The following is an 8823-nucleotide window of genomic DNA, read 5'->3' as shown; positions in this document are numbered from 1 at the left end:
TTGAATTGATTCCAGCACAAGTAATCGTGCGTGCAGTGCATGTATGTGATAGGACAAATGTTCAATAACAACACCGCATAGATTCTTGTGACCATCTCGTAATGAGAGAAATTGGTCAATCTTGGAATTTTGGTCACAGTACTCAGACTCTGTCAATATACCGATTAAATCTACAAATCTGTGAACACCAGCAAAGTGTACAATCGGTGAAAAAAGGCTTCCAATACCATACATCGACAAAAGGAGCCAGAAAGAAAAAAAAAATGATTCATGACACATTGCAGAGGGCCATATGGAGGATGTTGAGTGTCTTGAAAGGTGTGTGTGAGAAAGAGCAATATGGATCTAGAGAAACAAAGAAAGAAAAGAGAGAGAATGAGAGGAGGAAAGGAGAGATTGTGTGTATGTTTGTGTGCAAGGGGGAGCGGACCACAACAATATGTCAGCCATGATTTATCAGTTGGGTGAGTAGATCTAGTGAAAGCCAATAGAGATGCTGACAGCGTATATCATATTCAGGTGTGGTATACAGGCATGACCTACACACACAGCTGAACCGTGGGACAGCAAACAGCTATCTACATCATCAGTGATGCATGTCTGCTCGCCTCGCCCATTTTCTTATCCCTCAAAATGACGTGTCTGTGCGCGCGTATGTGTGTGTGTGTGTGTGTGTATGCATGTGTGTGTGTCTGTGTGTGTGTGTGTGTGTCTGTGTGTGTGTGTGTGTATGCATGTGTGCGCGCGCATGCGTCTGCTTGTTTGCGGGGATGTGTGTGTATGTGTGTGTCTCTGTGTGTCTATATGTTAAGCTTTTGTGCATTTCCATCTGAATGTGCACACATAAAGGTGTGTTTGCGAAAGTGTGTGAGTATATAGGTGTGCGTGTGTGTGTGCGTGTGCGTGTGTGTGTGTGTGTGTGTGTGTGTGTGTGTGTGTGTGTGCGCGCGCGCTCCTGTGTTTAGCGTGACAGCCCTCCTATCTGTAACAGTCTCTGCCACAAAAACACCACAGCTCCTTATCAGCAGCCACTGTCCTTTAATTTCTCCAGCACTGCTTTTCCATCCCTGTCTGCTCTTTAAGATATGCTAATGTCTGTGGGAGAATATCCTGTCAGATAATTACCATACATTACCCAGTACTCATCTCCGGATTAATTCCTCATGTGCATAATCGCATTTGGGCTTTTTTTTTTTTATAGGAATGAAAAATGGGGGAGTCTTGGTTCAATCTGATCTGTATTGATTGAATATCATGTTTGTTTGTTTTAACAAACAGACAGGAACAGACACAGAACATACACTTCCGGGTAGAAGGTAAGTGATGGCTAGTGTTTTGGTGACGTGTATTTCATAAAACATGTCATTTTACAATTTAAAATTACAATTTCATTTTGTTGGAGTGAAGATACTTTTGGAATCAATATTTGTATGTTTAAAATGTGTTTATAATGACAACAAATACATATAACAAAGATCTTCATTCAAATATCGAACTGTTTTTCGTGCTATAGTTGCTCAACCAGTAACAGAAGGTCCTAGCAACATCAGGCCAAAATGTTTACCTTACCTGGACCATAATTCTCTTGGATAAAAGCTTCCTCATATATTTATAAATAAATACAAATAAAATAAATATACTTAACCTCTTACAACAGACTGGGTAGAGCAGATTTTCCTTTTTCCTTTCTCCAGTCAAATGTGTTTGATACGAGTCACATTATCCACTTTAACTGTTTCATGTAGTGTCTTCATGAAAAAAAAGCAATCAAAACAATGTAAGCACCATGTAATTCCCTACATTATGTTGACACTGAAGACTGGTAGTGCAGCCACAGATGGATCTTGCCCTGCAGCTTTGGCCGGGCCCATCCACACCCGCATCCTGATCCAACTCTGTGTTTTTAATCCCGATCCGTATCTGGACAGATCAGGCTGCATGTGCTTTAATACATTATGACCACGCAGCCCTGCAGATGGGCTCTGGGTAGCCTTCATTCAGACGGGAAACATTCTCAAAAAGCCGACCAGAACCCTTTTGTTTAAGATCATTTAAGACACAGATTTTTAATTCAGATTTGAGAATTATTCATCGTTTCACAATATGAGAACATACAGTAGAAGCAGTGGCAAGCAGCTCCAGCATCCTCTGACTGGCAAGACTCTGTTCCCATGTGGCTATACGTACCTCTGGAGGTGAGGGATGGATTGGGGGTGGATATAAAAAATTGTATGCATTTCCGAACATTTCCATTCACGACAAAAATGTGCTTTTAAGCTGTTCAGATCTCCAGCACAATGGACAATGCACAGTGCAAACAGGATATGATACACATAGAGATACGCATGTGTGGTACATCTGACTGTCTGCACGGTATCACATTTCATATCTCACTGCAGCTGGTTCTGTTGAAATATATTTTGCATCAATGTATTTTAGTGTAACTGAAATATGAATATGATACGATATGAATGTGAACTATTACTTTGCAATGTATTTTTTGTTGAATTGTTGTTGTTGAGCTTTTCATTCGTATCTTGATACATTGTAATATACTTCTGCCTATCTCTGCCAACACGTCTAGCTCCTCGTCCTGTACTATTTTCTTTTCTTCTTAAAATAAAAACAATGAAATATCTAATGAATATGCTTTATATTAGATATATTTGCCTAATATCATTTTAGTTTCAACATAACATCTGGGGAAAGCACATTATTATTATTATTATTAAAACAACAACATTGATGGAGCCCCCTGGACATTTGTTGCTTTTCAGTGACAGCCTTGAGAGTGCGCCCACTGTCAGACGAGCCTTTGTAGGAGTCTCAGGTGTCTCTTTACAATTTGGCAGTAAAGGAGGCCAGGAGGACGGGAGGAGTAGGAGCGTGTGTGTGTGTGTGTGTGTGTGTGTGTGTGTGTGTGTGTGTGTGTGTGTGTGTGTGTGTGTGATTGTGTGTGTGTGTGTGTGTGTGTGTGTGTGTGTGTGTGTGTGTGTGTGTGTGTGTGCGTGTGTGAGTGTGTGCGTGTTTTTGTATTTGTGTGTGTGTGTGTGTGTGTGTGTGTGTGTGTGTGTGTGTGTGTGTGTGTGTGTGTGTGTGTGTGTGTGTGTGTGTGGGTGTGTGTGTGTGAGTGTGTGCGTGTTTTTGTATTTGTGTGTGTGTGTGTGTGTGTGTGTGTGTGTGTGTGTGTGTGTGTGATGGGGGGCGGGGACAGGGGTGTTTGAGGCACCACGTGCCACAGACAGCAGTAACAATGAAGAGCCGGCGGCATTATTAGCTGTAACTCACACACACACACGTTCACATACACACACACACACACACAGAGAAAGACAAAGCCATGTTCAGACACAGACACATTCACACATTCACACACAAACTTGTGCACATGTGGACGGATACACACACACGCACACATTTACATAATACAGACACACACACACACACACACACACACACACTCTCCATTGCCTTTCTTTTCCTGACAAGAGACAATTAACCCAGTGGTATTCCTTTCAACCAGAGAACTGCCCACTCACCGCAGGCCATCACCCCGACCCTTAACCCGACCTCTTGACCCCTGTCCCACCATGCCTGCTGAGCATTCAGTGGCAGCCTGTAATGTTTCCTCTATCCGACGCGATAGCGATAGCGATAGCGATAGCGACCTTCAAAGCACTCCACTCTCTAACACAGCCTGGCACTGAGAGTGAATCAACCCTCAGTCCTGAACAACACACTGAGTGTGAGTGTGTGTGTGTGTGTGTGTGTGTGTGTGTGTGTGTGTTTGTGTGAGGCAACCCTCAGTCCTGAACAACACACTGAGTGTGAGTGTGTGTGTGTGTGTGTGTGTGTGTGTGTGTGTGTGTTTGTGTGAGGCAACCCTCAGTCCTGAACAACACACTGAGTGTGTGTGTGAGGCCCATACCCAGTCACCGCTCTTGAGAAGGGGTTACTGAGAGGGCATCTGGGTCCCGGTGTGGCCCCGGCGTGTCGGATTTGAGTGACAGGCAATGTCTCTATGGCGATGGGCAGACAGACTCCAGCTGCTGTGACAAGCTCCCTGGCTGAGCGGGCCCCGCCCCTGTTTTGCATGTCTCATTTGAATGTATTGAGTGGGCCATCTGTAAGCCATTCATCTCATTCAAAAAGCCGTTAGACGCGCCTTCTTCTCCCATCAGGAGAATATCAACACGCAAGCCTTAGGAGCCAGCACACATATGCAATGCATACACACAAACACACACACACACACACACACACACACACACACACACACACACACACACACACACACACACACACACACACACACACACACACACACACATTTACTGAAACACACACACACACACACACACACACACACACACACACACACACACACATTTACTGAAACACACACACACACACACACACACACACACACACACACACACACACACATATACTGAAACACACACACACACACACACACACACACACATATATTGAAACACACACACAGGTGAGAATAAATCTATATATAATCCTGTATTGTGAAGCCAAGTCATTATAAAGCAAATATGAAAATACTCATGGGTCATTGACCTTCAAGTGGGCCACCACCATAATATGTCCAGTAATACCATTTTTAAGCAAACATGTATAAATGTACACACAAACATTCACAAACACACCCACACACACATTCACATTCACAAACACACCAACCCACACACACACACACACACACACACACACACATCACACACACACACACACACATTCACAAACACACACACCCACACAGACACACACACCACACACACACACACACACACACACACCACACCCACACCCACACCCACACCCACACCCACACCCACACCCACACCCCACACCCATTCACACCCACACATTCACACACACACATTCACACACACATACAGATGCCAAATCTATGGCAAATTGACTCTCAGTATGCCTATACATACATATGTTTAGATTCACTCTACTGTGTTGTGTTGTGCCCGTCCACGGTTCACCCAGTAACACCACCATCCATCACTCCTCTCAGCATCACTTTCTCTCCTTTTCATGCTTTTCCCCTCCTTTTCGACTCTTCCCTCCATCTCTTGGGCTGGATGTGAGAACACTGTGCAGGTCATTCATCATCTGCCTTTCTCCAAACACGCTGCTGCTTTCATATCATCCCCCAAGTCAACGTGACGAGTGACGCTGTGCCTGCCACTCCACCAAGAGGCTAAGAGCTACGTGTCACATGCTATGGGCCCTGTCTGCAGCACAGAGGGAACAATGTAAGCCAATCTCTCTCTCTCTCTCTCTCTCTCTCTCTATCTCTCCATCTCTCTCTATTTTTGTATGTCTCCCCCTTTTTCGTTCCAGCTGCATTTCTTTCTCCTTCCCTCCTTCCTCTCTGTCATGTTCACCTTTCTCCTTCCCCTTGCCTGTCCTCTCCCTTCACCTCCTCTCTCTTTCTCTCCATGTCACTTCTGCTCGTCACAACGACAGGAGTTCCAGCCTCAAATCTGTCAAGCAGTGATCAGCAAAACATCAGCAGCAGCAGCAGCAGCCGCAGCCGCACTACAGTCAGTGTAAGACCAGCAGTTTATCACATACAGATTAAAACCGGTTCTATCTCTGACAGCATAAAAAAGAAAGACCCAAACGACAGAAGTGAGGGGGGGGGGGGGGGGATCAAGGAGAGGAAGGAAATCAAGCCTTTTGGTTCCTGGTTCCTGCGGGCATATGGATGATGGAGTGGCTGAAGAGCTGGGAACAGCTGACTCCTCTGTGCCCCCTCTCTGCCTGCAGGCGAAGCCCCAGCCCTGCCGTCCTTCACTGCCCGTGGAGCTAATATGCTAATCTGTTTTCTTCTCGTCTGCCCTGAGGGCGTAGGATGCCATGCACTGACTGCAGGCGTAAAAGGCAAATGAAAAGGCATTTAGCTTGATGTTATTAATTGACCGTGGTCAGGGGGGGGGGGGGGGGGGGGAGTGTCAACATGGAAAACTTCCTGCCCTTTGTTAGAATTAGAATTTTTCCCGAATCAGTTTTTTGTGTTGTGTGTTACTAAACTGTACTGAGAATGAAGCAGGCTGTTGTCTGAATGGAAGACTTAACCTCCAGATGATGTTGAATGGGGGATCTTAAGAGTATTTATTAAAATGAAAATGAAATAGAATTGCATACAGAAAACTGTGAGTCCCAAAGAAGACTAAATGAATACCTACGGTTTCTGGAGCCGCCATCAGACAGTCAGGAGTTGTCATACGTTATCTGGTCTTCTCTAAGATCCTTCTCCAAGATTGACCCTGAGCGGGCTCCCAATTATGCCGACACAAAGGAGTAAATCACACAGAAGCACATAACAGGTACAGACTCTGAAGAAGTGGAATTGCATGTCCTTCTCACAAAGATAGCACACAAGGCTGAAGCCGGGGGGCCAGAACATACAAGACTGAGATTTTGAACTCCTCCTGAGTTGGAAGCCATCACCGGACCTAAAGGTGCTCAAGCATGGCATCTCTTGATCTTAAGCTAGGATATCTCCACCCTAACACAAACACATGTGCTTAACATATATAGTCTGATCGTGACCAACTGATCATCCTGACCTCATCCTCATCCCCTAACTAAGAGAGGAAAATCTCCACAACCTTTTCGAATTGTTTCCTGTAAAAAATATACCAAAATAAAGAAATGATACTTAAGTCTCAAGCCTTGGTGCTGTTTATTATCTCAACAGAGAGCCGTCACTCTCTCTCACACTCCACCTCTGTTCAGGGTGAAGATTATTTTGAAAAATAAAAGCAAATATTAAGACAGGCTTTGAAGACATGCAATCAAATGTGTGTATATGTCTCCTTTTGAATGTGTGTGTGTGTGTATGTATGTATGCGTGTGTGTATGTGCATGTGTATGTGTGTGTATGTGTGTGTATGTGTGTGTGTGTGTGTGTGTGTGTGTCTGTGTGTGTGCATGTGTGTGTGCCTGCAGTGTGTGTGTGTGCCTGTGCGTGTGTGTGCCTGCAGTGTGCCTTGAGCGAGATGCATATGGAGCATGAGACTGTGCTAATGGACCCAAACAGAGGACCAGCTGATGACAGGCAGCAAGCCTGGGCCAGTCCTTTCGCAGTTAACCCCAGCATCATTCTCCACCGTGTGACTAGGACATATGCTCATGACAAAACATCACACATACAGCACTGCCAATCTATTCAGCCTCTCTGCCACACACCCCCACCCCCACCCCCACCCCCACCCTCTCCACACACAGGCCCCATGCTGCTCACTCTACCCCCGCCTATACAGACACACCGGCATACACGCGTACACACACTACATACACCACACACATACAAACACAAACACACCAAGCTCAATCAATACATCACCCAGCAGGGAAGTGGAAGAGAACAGCAGTGTGTTCTCCCAGCACCTCTGGCCTCCAGTGGGCCCAGTAGGGACACACACACACACACACACACACACACACACACACATTCCTCTCTGGGAAAGGCCGTGGATGGGGCTTCGTGTGTCTTCGATCAAACTTCAGATGCACCTGGTTAACACCACCAAAACACATCATGTCCCACAGTATAGGACCTGCTGCTTACAGAAAAGAAGAAAAAAAGAAACCTGGATTTGGTGGTAACTGCAGACAGAGAGGCAGATAGATAACAGATAATACTGCTTTTGAATACATTTGAAAAGAAAGGAAAATCTGTGGGTATTGTACACCATAATTGAGGTAATGTAAATGTAAACGGCTGTTTACAAAAAAAAAGAAAATCACTTGAAATCACTTGATCCATACAAACGGCAAAAATGTCAAAATGTCAGGTTTTCCATTCTCCTTGTGTGTTTTCACTGAATGTCTTAGGCAGACAAAACATGCAAACTAGGTCCGGCAGCTTAAGCTTCTCATCCTCATCAAACAAATAAACAAACACACTGGTCCGGGGGGGGGTTTGCAGCTACTATTTGCAGTGCTTTCCTGACATATGTTCTGCAGTGATTCGTAGTGCAAAGGCAAGGAGCAGATAAACACCCACAAGCATCAGTGTATGGTCAGCAAAAACTGCAGTTGCAACGTACAGTTGCACTCCAAATGTATTCCAAAGGAGACATTTATAACTATTGGAAACAACGAGCACGAATGTCCCAAGAGTGTTTATCGTTTGACTGGGATAAGCCTCAAGAATCCCCATGATAATCCAGCAGTTTTGTCCCATCTCACATGTGACAGGTGCACCTGGAGAAGATCTAGCACCACGGACAGCAGCCACTTGTCACGACTGCAGAGACAAATTCAGCAAATACAGAAGCTCCTCAGAACCCCTAGACATCACAGCCTCCTACAGGCAGGAGGCCCAATTCTCTCTGCACTGTACACCACAGCCGTCCAAGATCCTTGTGTCCCCCTTTCCTTCTGTCCAGTCCTAGGGGTGAATAGGGCACGTCTCACTGAAGGCGCAGCTCTGTGTTGTCTCCTGCTGTGCTGTGCTATACTTTGTTCTGTGGTGCATTCATGTACCGAGTGGTGTTTTGTTGTGTGTGAGTTATGTCTTCTTCCTAGCATGGGAAGACTGATCAGCCCCTTACTGTTGAATCAACAGAGTTAGTAACAATGGAGTTATCAAATATCGTAAATGGAAGCTTTAGCGAAAGTTCTGCCAGGAAGATTCTAATGCTACGTTGTTTATTCATTCATGGCCGTCCAACTGTTGACCTACACCTGTTTCTAAAATGTCCCGACTTATAAACCTTCCCTGCTGGTTTCAAGTGCCACCAGCACCAGTTTGGTCCTTGCCTG

The sequence above is a fragment of the Clupea harengus genome, chromosome 8 (assembly GCF_900700415.2).
Source record: "Clupea harengus chromosome 8, Ch_v2.0.2, whole genome shotgun sequence".
Classification (NCBI taxonomy): domain Eukaryota; kingdom Metazoa; phylum Chordata; class Actinopteri; order Clupeiformes; family Clupeidae; genus Clupea; species Clupea harengus.
The sequence above is the reverse complement of the archived record's forward strand: the minus strand, read 5'-3'. Positions refer to the sequence as shown.